At 36.9% G+C, this 12,906-nt stretch overlaps 1 protein-coding gene across 1 annotated transcript in view; it reads right to left on the reverse strand.

Annotated features, from left to right (window-relative positions):
* Window positions 1–2,643, reverse strand: part of LOC134675463 (uncharacterized) — a 372,967-nt gene extending 370,324 nt beyond the window's left edge. The window contains exon 1 of the mRNA XM_063533732.1: window positions 2,498–2,643. The gene's annotated coding sequence lies outside the window, so the exon portion shown is untranslated. The remainder of the gene's footprint in view (window positions 1–2,497) is intronic.
* Between the last annotated feature and the right edge of the window lie 10,263 nt (window positions 2,644–12,906).

Here is a 12,906-nt window from a genome sequence, read left to right on the forward strand (position 1 = left end):
TATATGTTTACGGCGTGACAAGCGACCTCAATCACAATGATATGGCGTGGCGATGACGTCCATTGAAGATAATATTTATTTTGTATCAAAAAAAGGAAGTCTAAATAGGTACTTCATAATTTTTAAAAGTTGTTGAACAAAAGTGTCAGCATTTGAGGAGTACAATCTATGTTTTAATTATTTGCTCGTGTTACAGGCCACACCCGGTATAACAAAATAATTTGTTTTGTTCCCTAGTCGTAACAAATTTTGAGTTCATTCTCATTTTAAATTCTATGTTCAGTTGTTAAGTTTTTATTACCAACTTACCTAATAACGTGTTTAACAATCTTATTTTATTATTTCTAATCTCAGACCTAATGACATTAACCTAACACGAGTATTCTGATTTTAATCACATGCAGGCGTGGCTCACTCCGCGATTTCGTCGCTTTGCTACAGGTAGCTAGAAGTATATCCGTTCCACACCAATTTTGGTGGCTAGCCACCAAAGCTACGCGTGACGCTGTCGCCACCTAGCGGTTATATCTGTCCTGATTGTAACTGATGCGTTTTGTTAGAGGGTGAGTCTTCTGTACCTAGTACTATTATGTATATATTTATTCTGTGTCACGGGTTATGAATTAAATCTTATTTAGTTATTGACCTTATTTGTCAGTGTCAAAAGTGACCTTTTTGGTTCAATGTCAATTTTGACACTGTCACATCAGATCAATAACTAATCCAGATCTGATATCATAACCCGTTGTTAAAATCTAAATACGCCTGTAAAGTCAAATTGACTTAAATAGTTGAAATTAACGGCCCGCTTCTAACTTTAAGATACGTCAATTAATAGATCTAGAAACGATATGGATTAGATGCGAATGTCAAAAGTGACGTTTTTTTTGGAAGAAACGTCATATTTGACACTGACATAACTAATCCATATCGTTTTTAGATCTATTAATTGACGTATCTTAAAGTTCGAATCGGGCAGTATGCCTAGCGTAACAGCTACGCCGCGCGATGTTGTAGCGGCGCTACGATTCTCGTAGCACTTGCTACGGTTTCGTAGACCCCTAGGGAATACAATTCTGTTTGTTTACCGCTTAGTATTTGAGTGTAACAATCTGCGTTTGTTTTAATAACAAACATTACACGTTGTTTCAGCCGACTGTTAAAAGTGAGGTAATATTTTTGAATATATTTTTGTACGCGTATATTTTGCCGCTACAGTATAATGGCGATTATATGTATACGTTATTCTGACTCATTATAAAATAACTTTAAAGAGAAAATGAATAGATAATATTTTTGTTTTATTACCTATATAAAATGCTTTAATAAATCACACGTTACAAACCCATAATTACATATTGATTTTTTTTTTTTCCCGTAAAAACGCCCGATATATCTTAAGACTTTCGAAATCACAATGAGTACGTTATCCCAACATTTGGCGCAGGAACTATTTTCAAAACGTGTACCATCTGACCTCCGCAGAGTCCATCATTATTATCATAAACGTGTTTAATTTATTACGTCAATAAATTTATGCATTTAAAACGTAAACGTCGGCCGCCGGAAAACATTTTTCCGGGATGTCCCGCGGGAAACACTCGTTTTTCCGGACATAAAGTTACCACAACGCTTTACATTATTTAAGGGACATTATTTTTTTCTGATAACATAACCTTTTTTATTCAATTTCAAGAGAAATACATGCTATTTAAAAAAATCAGCGTTTTGTCCTAATGTAAATATTGAACTACATATTTGGCTTAAATGATATTATCATTTCCATTTATTTAAAATTATTAAATTTCATTATTCATTAAAACAACCTACCAAAAGTAACCAGCTATAAGCAAATTTAGTCAACGTAATGATTACAAAACATGTTAACAATATTATAATTGGAAAGGAGTTTATTATAGTATTATGCTAATTGTAATCCTACATGTTTATTAAGTAATATATTTAATTGATAATTATGCCGCGAATTATTCAACAAATTTCAAATTTCCCGGCAACTCGGCATAATCGGTTTATATCAAATTAGATACACAAATATTCATGAAGCCTTAGACTTAAGTTCATACAATCACCGTTTTATAGTCTTTGAAATATTAATAGAGCCTCGAGGCCATTGACGTTTCCCGCGCATTTTAGTTGCATTTTTAAAACGACTAGACCACAGCTTTTCAAAGCATTCAGCCGTAAAAAGTCATTCGAGGACACAGTCAGAGTCAGGATGCCCGAATGTGATATGTAAATTAAATTTCCAATACAGTTTTAAAGGTTCGAGCGTTATATAAGTCAGTTTAGACATTATCAGGTATTAGTAGGTTATCATATACACAAGTAGGTCATACATCCACCTAGCAGGCCGGCCGAATCGCGCATCAGTTAAACCCAATCCACTAAGCATTCACCGCACACACACTGAACTAAAAAACAAAATTAAAAAAGTAACTCGGAGAATACAAGGACGGGGATATATCAGTGAAATTACGCTTTAAAATAATCGAAAAGCGCACGGTGGTCGCCGAGCGCGCCATGCGTGCCTCCGCCTCGGCCGCCGCGTCGGTACTAACGTAGTAGACCTGGAAAGGCTTTAGCTGCCCCAACACTTCCCCGCACCCCTCGCACACCCCTTTCAGCCCTCAGCCATGGCTACCATAGCAATTCCCAAACGCCACAACTCCTCGTGCGTTCCCAAAGTAAATTCAACTTAATGGAAACTGTTCGAAGGTTGAATTTTGATTGAGTGTAAAAATGATTTTTCAACGATAAGATTGTGTGCCGGAAAAGCGAATGCACGCCGATGCTAGCGCGGGCAAATGGGTCGTACAAATCAAAACTTGCCAAACGATTCTCAACCCAATTATTAATTCATAAGATCGATTGTGTCTCTCGTTTCGGCCGTGAGTGAAATACACACAAATGTGTGCAGCGTACACTAATGTCCGAATTCGATTATGTTACAATTGTTACATTAACTGGACGTAATGGTTCTTATGTAAGTTAAATTAAGGGGTATATTCGAATGGAATTTTTTGAAAAGTGTGTTTGCTTTCCATAGCTCATATTAGCCGTGACAAAATCGATCGTAGGGAATCTAGAAGGCGTCTTAAGTAAGTTAATTTAAGGTTGGGTTTGCAGTGGTTTTAGTTGGTGAGAAAAATCGAAATTTAAAGCGAGACAGTTATTAATGCCGACATAGATTTTGTTAAACGAGCTCCTTAAGGTTGCAGTGTCAGGGAGCAGTTTGTCGGGGAAACTTAAGATGCTCATTAGGTTATTAGTAATAAATATCTGGGAGACCGAGCTTTGCGCGGAAAATTTATAAAAACTCAAACATGTGCGTTTTCCCAGAGATATATAGGTAGCTCTCCGGCTGCAAAGCGTCAACTTTACGGCCGGAGAGCTGAAAATAAATTGCCGTTTTCTGGCGCCGTCAAACAAAAAAAATTACACACGTCGGCCAGTAAATAAGAAAGCCTCAGATCACATGTAATTGTCGGCCGAACCGAAACCGAGATATTTCGTACTTTACTGCCCTAAGTATGTAATACAATATTTATTTACAAATTGGCAGTAGGCAAATAGCTCGAAAACACTCAGACGCAAGTCTAACACTCTATTAGCAATGCTAACATCTAGGCAACTATAAATACACCAAGAGAGCAATGACCGAGGCACACAAGTTCCCACTTCCCGGAGAGTTATTCCTAGCTAGATACTCTTTGAATACTAATGTACGTGTATATAGGTACAAGTAATTATGTGTGCTGTAGACCTCATGATTCGGCCATGTTCAGAAATTTCCAAACTGATTTAACAAAAAAAACATATAATTACCGAATCGGCTCAAAACCGTTTTTGTGTGTATTGTTGTGTCTTGTGTATATATATTATTATTCTTTTTTAAAATTTTAAACTTTAATTTTAGTAGAATATATTTAAATGTAATTTTATTAATGGTATGTAATGTAAATGTAAATCCCATCAAAAACATAAATGTAAAAAAGGAGAGCCAAGTTCAATACAAAAATTATGCTTGGCTGTGGGGTTCGCCGCAAAAAGAATGGAGATCTAAATGAGTGCCAAGTTCTATGCAAAATCCAAATATGTATTTATAGGAACAAAATAACATTATAAACAAGTATTAAACTCTATTTCTTTGCTTTATTGGATACCTATAACAATTGCTGTTATTTAAAAAAAATGCGAGATCTTAAAGCAGGTTAGATTTGACTTGGCCAGTTTTCATTACATCAGTCATTAGGGGAAGTAGGTTAGGTTTAGGTACTATAAGTCTGTCAGTCAGTCTTAAAATTTACGACTTTTTGACCTTCATATCTTTATAACCGTTTGAGCTAGCTTCATGAAATTTGGGCTTCTAGATGTCCTTATGGATATAATTAAACACACGTAGTTTTATGTGTTTACGTTAAAGATGTTTTGAGTTATAGAAGGGTCAAAAGTGGCACCAAGTGGTTCGTGTAATATTACACTTGGCGCTGGCTAGCCAGTTCCTTTGCTTGAACTTGGCTTGACACGCTGCCGCGTGTCTAGATAATGTAAAAAAATATGAGCAAAATTAGCTTGAAATAAATGAATTTTAATTTTAATAATTTTTTAAAACGTTTCTTGAAAATCGGTCGAAGAGAAAATACGACCTGACCTGTTAGCAAGAGTTGCGTTCTCGCGCATGACTCCATTAATCTAGCGTGACTTCAAGTATGGACTCGCGCGCGAGGACACATGCTTGCCGGTTCGTACGAGTAGAGGAGACAAGCGACAGCTGAAACGGAGAAGCTCGAAGAATGAAAACATTGACTTAAATTTTTACTGATATATTACTTCGTAAAGACGGGCACTGAGGATGGGGCCAGTGCAGTGGTGTCACGCACACGAATTTTGCCAATCTTGCAGTCTACCGTCACAACGCGAGTGGTTGATGAGTTCGCGTCACATAGAATGCCAACTATTGGAATATAATCGGAATTGCGTTCTTTAGCATTATGAAACTAAGAAAGCAATAGATTACAGTATACTGTCAGGCTATATTATTTTCTATTTTCTTAAAGCTTTGAAAAATATAGAGTTGAGAGAGTGTCTCCACTAAAGGTATCGAGTTGCCGCGAGTGACCCAGACGAGTTGACCCCTTTCCTGAACTGATATAGAAAAGTCGATAGTTTGTCGCCAGAATTAACTGTTTATATCGCTATTTTAATGTATTCTAACTAATACGCCCAATTCACACATTCCTGTAGAATTACATAATGCACTAAAGGCATAGGTTTAGGTAGGTTATTTATTTATTTATTTAGGTACAATATATTATTTAGATGAAAGCTATGTAATCATTTTGAACTTGTTGACAAGTTATGAAATTTAAGAATTATACTTATTGTCCTTTCCGCCTTCCACAAAAACTATTCTATCATAGTAGATAGTAGGTTTATTTAAAATAATAATTTTGTTTATCTGAAAATACCTGCTATTTTTTTAACCAATTAGATAAAAGTCATTGAGAATCTCATCATTATGATAATATATATTTTTTTAAGGGACCTCTTTCAATAGCCACCTCGGCTTTCTAAACCTATGATAGAACTGAAATCCTAATATAACAGGTAGGTGTAAACCAATGTTACCATCGGCCAGTGTAAAGTGACCTCTGATAATATACTTAAAACCTATTTAAATGTCAATTATTAATTTAAGAAGGGGCGCGTAATGCCAGGTAGTTATAATATTATAATATATAAATAATAATAATATAATATATAATAATAAAGAAGAAAATAAAAGATATATGATGCCCCCCGCGCGAAACTTGCTAAGAAAGATATTTTGTATGTAGTAGGTAGGTTTTATCGACATTGATTTACAGTACCTACCTAAGTTTTACTTGTCCTTGCTTTTTAAACGTTAATCCAAATTATACAAACCAGAGTATGGTAACAACACTAACAACACTGCATAACCTGAGAACGCTCTTAAGGGCCCCACAGAATACCAGTTCGCCGGACGATATCGAAGCTAGGAGAGGAAGAGGAAAACCACGAGCAAGCTATACACAACAACTAAAAGCAAAAGCAAATGTCGTGTCTTACAGGGACCTAAAGAACCTGGCGGAGGACCGCGAAAACTGGCACATACTCTACTGACAAGAGCCGTGCTCTTAAATTATGAATGAATGGACGATATCAGCCTGTCAGTTGTTCGGTGCTGTCAAATTTTGCGTAAAACTAACAGGCTGATATCCTCCGGATTATTCGTCGACCGCCATATTGGTAACATCGCCTCGTGATTAATTTCTTTGTTTTTGCTCATTAATGTTGTTTAAAGTGGAATATTGACAGCGTATTATGCAGTAAATTAATGTGGAAGTGTGCAGATAATGAAAAATTAATCATGAAACGCCTTTAACCACCATTCTGGCGTCAACGTCGGGTAGCCCACGAGGGTCCTTATAAAGTCCAGCTATCACCTTACAAGAGCTCATAACCCAAATACCGAACAACGTCGTGCTCAACGAGCATTTGGTATTTCTACCTCTAACCGTGGCTGGCTAGAGCCCTAGAGGCCATAATTTGATAGTTTTATACCTACACTGGCTAAAGTTTATTTATTACAAATAATATTAATTCGATCCCACGTGGGATCCACTTTGACGTTGGCGAAATCATCGACAGTATCGATGGAGCCATATTACCCAAAGATTGATTGATTGATATCGTCCGGCGAACTGGTGACCTGTCCCGTTTATAGTGGTTTTCGAGCGGCGAACTCTCCCCCTCTAGCTTAGCTTACCAATAGGAATAGAAACCCTTCGTGTTCGAAGATTTCATACATAGATTGGAACGAAAATTAAGGCAAAATAATAAAAAAGCGCCGGTCAGTCAACTTGGTGATACTAACGTGGGCGTAGGTACCCTTTTTGGTACGAATAGTTTTTTGTTTATTTTGATGAAAAATTCAAACCGAATGTTGATTGTTTTGATCAATATTTGCAAGAAAGTTCGAACTAATTTTCGAATTGGACGGAATGCCTTACGGAGTCATAGGACTCATAGGTTGTTTGTAACCTAATACCGTGAAAAATACATATGAGTTACATGTTTCGGTGCCATTACCCATGCACCTACATACATACATACATTACCTTAGTTTATAAAAGGGCGTATCTTAATATAATCTTCTAGTGTAGGTACTTACTGTCGTATTCGAACTTCAAGATATTCACAAGAGACGACACGTACTAGATCCATTCTAGATACGTCATAGTTTAGATATCAACTAGTTCTCTTTTGTAGCGCAATTCGGGCAACCAATGTCACTTTTACGTTAGATAGAGTAAGATATCTATTAGATGTGAATTGGATCTCTAAGTCATATCCTGTGGTAATCGTTCAAGAGTATCTCCAGAATCGCGCAAATGTCAATTTTGACAGGTTTGATCTTAAACATAATCGTTATCGTATCTTGGTGATGTCTAAAAGATATCTAATAGATGTCTATTTCAAAATCCGAATCGGGCCCATACTGCCGTATTCGAACTTCAAGATATTCACAAGAGACGACACGTTCTAGATCCATTCTAGATACGTTATAGTTTAGATATCAACTAGTTCTCTTTTGCAGCGCAATTCGGGCAACTAATGTCACTTTTACGTTAGATAGAGTAAGATATATATTAGATGTGAATTAGATCTCTTAGTTATATCCTGTGGAAATCGTTCAAGAGTATATCCAGAATCGCGCAAATGTCAAATTTGGCACGTTAGATCTTAAACATATCGTTATCGTAACTTGGTGATGTCTAGTAGATGTCTAATAGATGTCTATTTCATAATCCGAATCGGGCCCAGTCTCTTTTGGTATAAAACTGTGTAGGTAGCAAAAATTTATGGCCAGTTTTCTTTCGCAGATCTATTTGTCAAGTTTATATGTTTTTATGTTTATTGCCATCGCAATCCAGCGCGGGAACGCTGCCTGCGTGTTGGGCACCCTCCCGAAGGCACCAAATTTTGGTAGGTATTTTTAATTTTTAGTTTTAGTTATTTTAATTGTATTTAGTTTTAGTTTTATATTCCTGTTTATATCTTTTAGCAATTTAAATTTATATTTTGCATACTTTAGTTATTTTGTTCCTTCACCAATAAACATTGTTCATTGTATCAAATCACATGTTAAAAGTGAAATATATTTTTGATTTTGTCTTTTTTTACTCCAAAGTCAGTACAGTCTAATTTGAATTGAAGTAAGATATTATGATTAATTTAGTAAAAAAATATTCACCTTTAGCTTTGATACACAAAAGCTAACGTTTGTTAAAATTATCGACAATATGCATTGCACAGTAAAAAATCTTTGACAAGGAATTTTTGGACCACTCTGTTTTAAAAATGTTCGTGAAATCGTCCTATATAGCGAGCTAGAGAACAGTTTCTTGTTATTCACAAGTGGCCGCGTCCTGACTCGTGTCACAAGCAGCTGCCTGGATTCTAGACTAGGCTAGATATACTTGTGTTCGTCCTATTTATGAAAAAACTACATTATAAATAAGCGAATGAGATTCGTTAGAAACAGATTTATCATTTAGAGTTGTTGAATATATACATGCTTGAAAATTCAGTGTAAAGGCTAGTCAATTTTTTGCCAATCTGATTAAATTGCCCGATCGAATCAGGACGCGCGGACGCAAAAGCCAATTTTGCTCGCCGAATTCAACCGCCGATAATGACCGATATTACCGGTAAAATGAGGTGCGGACGCAAGAATTCCAATTTGTGACGCCACAATTTTCGATCTGTGGCATTTTTTTTCAATTTAGAGGGCTCTAATATCACCATAAATCTAAAATTGGTGAATAAATTGGAGATTGACGCCAATTTAATTTCTGATCAAATCGGTCGATTTGATCATCCCGTCTGGATACCGCTTGAGGATTTATCAAAATTGAAACACACGTTCGTTGATTCATCCTTCGCCTTAGCACCTAAAATTTTCCCATTTGATTCCAGTTGTGGCGGTTTTGATAGTTGATTGCCTACTAGTACACATACATATAGTTAGGTATATAATTCATGATCTTATGGCAGCGTTGCAACTTGCAATCCGTCACTCATTGTATCAAGGAGACTGGCAGGTTTTCCCATTTGCTGCAAGCTGCAATACTGCTCAGCAATACTTTCAGTGGCGGTTTGCCCTAAGGCCAAAGTAGTCCCGGGCCTATGGCGGCAAGATATTAGGGGCAGCAAATTGTAACAAAAAATTCAATGACAATAACAAGAAATGACTCAAAGTGTAGTCAATATTATGGGTGCTGAGAAAGGGGGCGCTACAGGGCCTGGGGCCTAGGGTGAAAAGACTGCAAATCCGCCACTCAATACTTTTAAGACCGAAATGTATGTAATCTTTATTGATGACTGTAAGCCACAAAAAGTTTACACATAATTTAATACAACTGAAACATTAGAAACGTAAAAAAACACTGTAATCTTTATACCATTAACTATTTACGTAAAAGCCATGTTGCCCTTGTGTACATAGGTAATAGTAATTAGGTACAGAGTTTGTGTAAAGGGCAGGGTGGTGAAAAATGGTAGTTTTTAAAAACCGCACCGCCAATAGGCAGGTTTGCTATAATCACGCCACAGGACTAAGCCTTGACGAAGATGTAAAGATACTGGAAGGTTTACTTCATATAACGGTGGTTAGTTCGCCTTTGTGTTTTGTACAGGTATGTACCAAATGCAAGTCTTCGCATGTGCGTATCTTGTCATAGGCGATAGGTGTGATCAAGTCTGCAGTGGGAGTGTCAGTTTCGTCAGGATTGAGTTCGTTTTTTTTCCAAACATAGAATAAAATAAATAAATAAATATGAGAAGACATCTTACACAGATCAAGCAAGCCCCAAACTAAGCAAGCTTGTAATATGAGTGCTAGGCGACGATATACATACTTATATAGATAAATACATACTTATATACTTGATAGAAAACACCCATGACTTAGCCATCATGACCAAACTTTAAGACCGTTAATGTACCTATGCGCAGAGAGGCAAGGAGAGCAATGCTCGGATCGCCCTACGAGACCGAAAACGGAATGAATGGATCCGAAGCAAGAGCAAAGTAAGTGACATCATAGCAGAGAAAGTGGACATGGGCGGGGCAGATTGCGAGAATGGACAAGACGAGTCTTTGAATGGAGGCCCAGTTGAGTGCGTTGTGAGTTGAATGGACACCCGAGGGAGCGGTAAACCACCGCAGCGCTGGGTGGACGACATCCGACGACACAGAGGTCGCGACTGGATAAATCGGGCACAAGATCGACAGGACTGGAAGAAGAAGGAAGAGGCCTACATCACAAGATTGGATCACCAAAAGGCCGCCATGATGATGATGATGATGATGAATGTACCTATTCTTTTTTCCGCCAAATGGGCAAAATTTGACCTGTATGACTGTTCCATTGTAAGATTATTTCCATGTAATTCTTGTTCGTTGGTAGCGTGCGCGACATGACGTGGCCACGTAATGATCCGAACATTAGCCCGCCGCGCCGTGGACATTTACTGGCCATGGCTACTTGTGGCTACCGATAACAAATATTCACAAAGCTTATTTTATTTATTAACAACTAAATAATAAAGAGAAGGAGAGAAGATGGCCGATGGGGTCGAAAAGTGCTCGAGTGGAGACCACGGACTAGCAAGCGCAGCGTAGGACGTCCAGTCGTCCACCCACAAGATGGACAGACGACCTTGTTAAGGTCGCCGGAAGACACTGGATGCGGGTCGCTTCCAACCGGCACGTATGGAGGTCCAAGGAGGGGGAGGCCTATGTTTAGCAGTGGACGTCTTATGGCTGAGATGATGATGATGATGAATAAAATCAATAAACATTACTAAGTACATACAGCAACACTCCTAACTGTACATCGGTGGACCTTATTACAAAAGGCATAAGGTCCAGTAATCTACAGTTAACAGCGTGGGCGATGGCACATAAACGTATAAATAAAAAAATTGGCCCAGGTACCTAGAACACTGGCCGTGTTTCCTCGCTGAATTCACAAATAATTGCATTTCAAGATTTAAGTACGATTTTAGCATCGCTATACAGCGGGGAAATACGGCCAGCCTTCTGGGCACCTTGCCCGTTGACGGCGATCTGGGGCAAATTTTTTATCTATACGTATAGTTTTGTAAGTTTTATTATGTTTGTTTATTTCTTTCTTTGTTTTTATGAATAAAGTTCATTCTCAGTACGATTATACTACGTTAATTTAGTGAAAAATGATGTTGATTCAATGCAGGCCAAGTCCAAACTTCTAGTTGTTAGTTCAAGTTTCTAAAAGACCAAAATGTCAGGAGAAAACCTGGCAACCCTACACTTGTATAGTAGTATACCCTATAATGGGCGTGGAACCAGTAATGGGACAAAAAAACATAATTCCTCTAAAATAAGTATCTAAAAGTAGTTTATAAACACTGGCTGTATATTATCATAAATAAGAGTCCTAGAGCTGTTTCAGTTTGAAGTTTCATTAAATTTGGTTGCTTTTTAAGAAATTGGCGTCAACCCAAAAGTTATCGTGTCACTGAAAAAAAATACCACTACGAATTCTTAACAACTTCGCTAAGAGAGGTGAGTTAATTTATTAAATTTCAATTAATTAATACTTGATGAAAACTAGAATGTGTTTTGTTAATTGAATTTACTATGAGATAAGGTATACAACACACTATGTTGTGACTCCACAGATGTAAAAAAATTGTGGTATTTGGCCCAATCCCATTATAGGAGCTGTAAAACTGCGTACCTCCTATGATGGGACAAGTGACAGAATGATGCTTGCCATGCCATAATTTCATGTTTAAACAATACAGAAGTAAAATGTAGTTACGAAATATGTCAATCAGGAGGTATTCTCGGACTTCGGATAAATTAATATCGTTTTTCCAAACTTTTATTTAACTTGCCCTGTTATTAGTGTGGGTCCAATCTTGGTAGCTGAATTTGAGCCACTTTTCGATTTCCGATTCAGTTGAAATTTTGTGTAAGTACGTAATTAAGTATGCAAATCGGATGATAATGCAATATTATGATAACATGGACCTAATCTGATGATGGAGACAGGAGGTGGCCATGGGAACTTTATCGCAATAAACCCTAACTAACTGTGTTTGGGTATATTAGAATTGTCTCGATGGATCTAATACAATAATAATTGGCTGTGGAAAGAAAAATACATTCAGCGATAAAAGCTTATACCAAAAATAGATTTTTTTGTCGTAACTTATTCCCCATTTCAATATTTTATACTGATAGAGCAATGTCCATTATAGGGGGCCCATTACTGGATCCACGTCCATTACCGGGGGCCCATTACTGGAGCTTTGGTGGCCATGACTGGAGAAAAAAAGCATAGTTTTAATTTGTTAAATATGTGGAAACTAATTGCTGTATCTTTCATACAACACGCCTAAAACATGAAAGACGGATAGGACTTTCATGTTTTAACACGCTAAGCGGTAGACCATTTACATGTATACGGGAAATATCATAAATACTCCAAATTTCCTCTTAAATGTCCCATGACTGGTGCTGTTACTATATATCTAGTGAACTGCTTTGAGCTTTGTGATTGTGACCTATAAACCTCGCAAACATCCATAGTTCCTCCATTTAGAAAAAAATACAATAACTGAATCGACAAAAATTCTGATTTGAGTTAGTTCTTAGGACAAGTAAAAAAATTATAACAATATTAACTTCAAACATATTTTTATTCGTATTTATTGTTTCTCAAGTTTATCAAGTTTAGAAACACTTTTTTTAAACTCATAATCTTATTTAACCATATAGTTATGTATTTATGAATAAATTGCACAAAAT

Source organism: Cydia fagiglandana, chromosome 22 (assembly GCF_963556715.1).
Source record: "Cydia fagiglandana chromosome 22, ilCydFagi1.1, whole genome shotgun sequence".
Taxonomy (NCBI): Eukaryota; Metazoa; Arthropoda; class Insecta; order Lepidoptera; family Tortricidae; genus Cydia; species Cydia fagiglandana.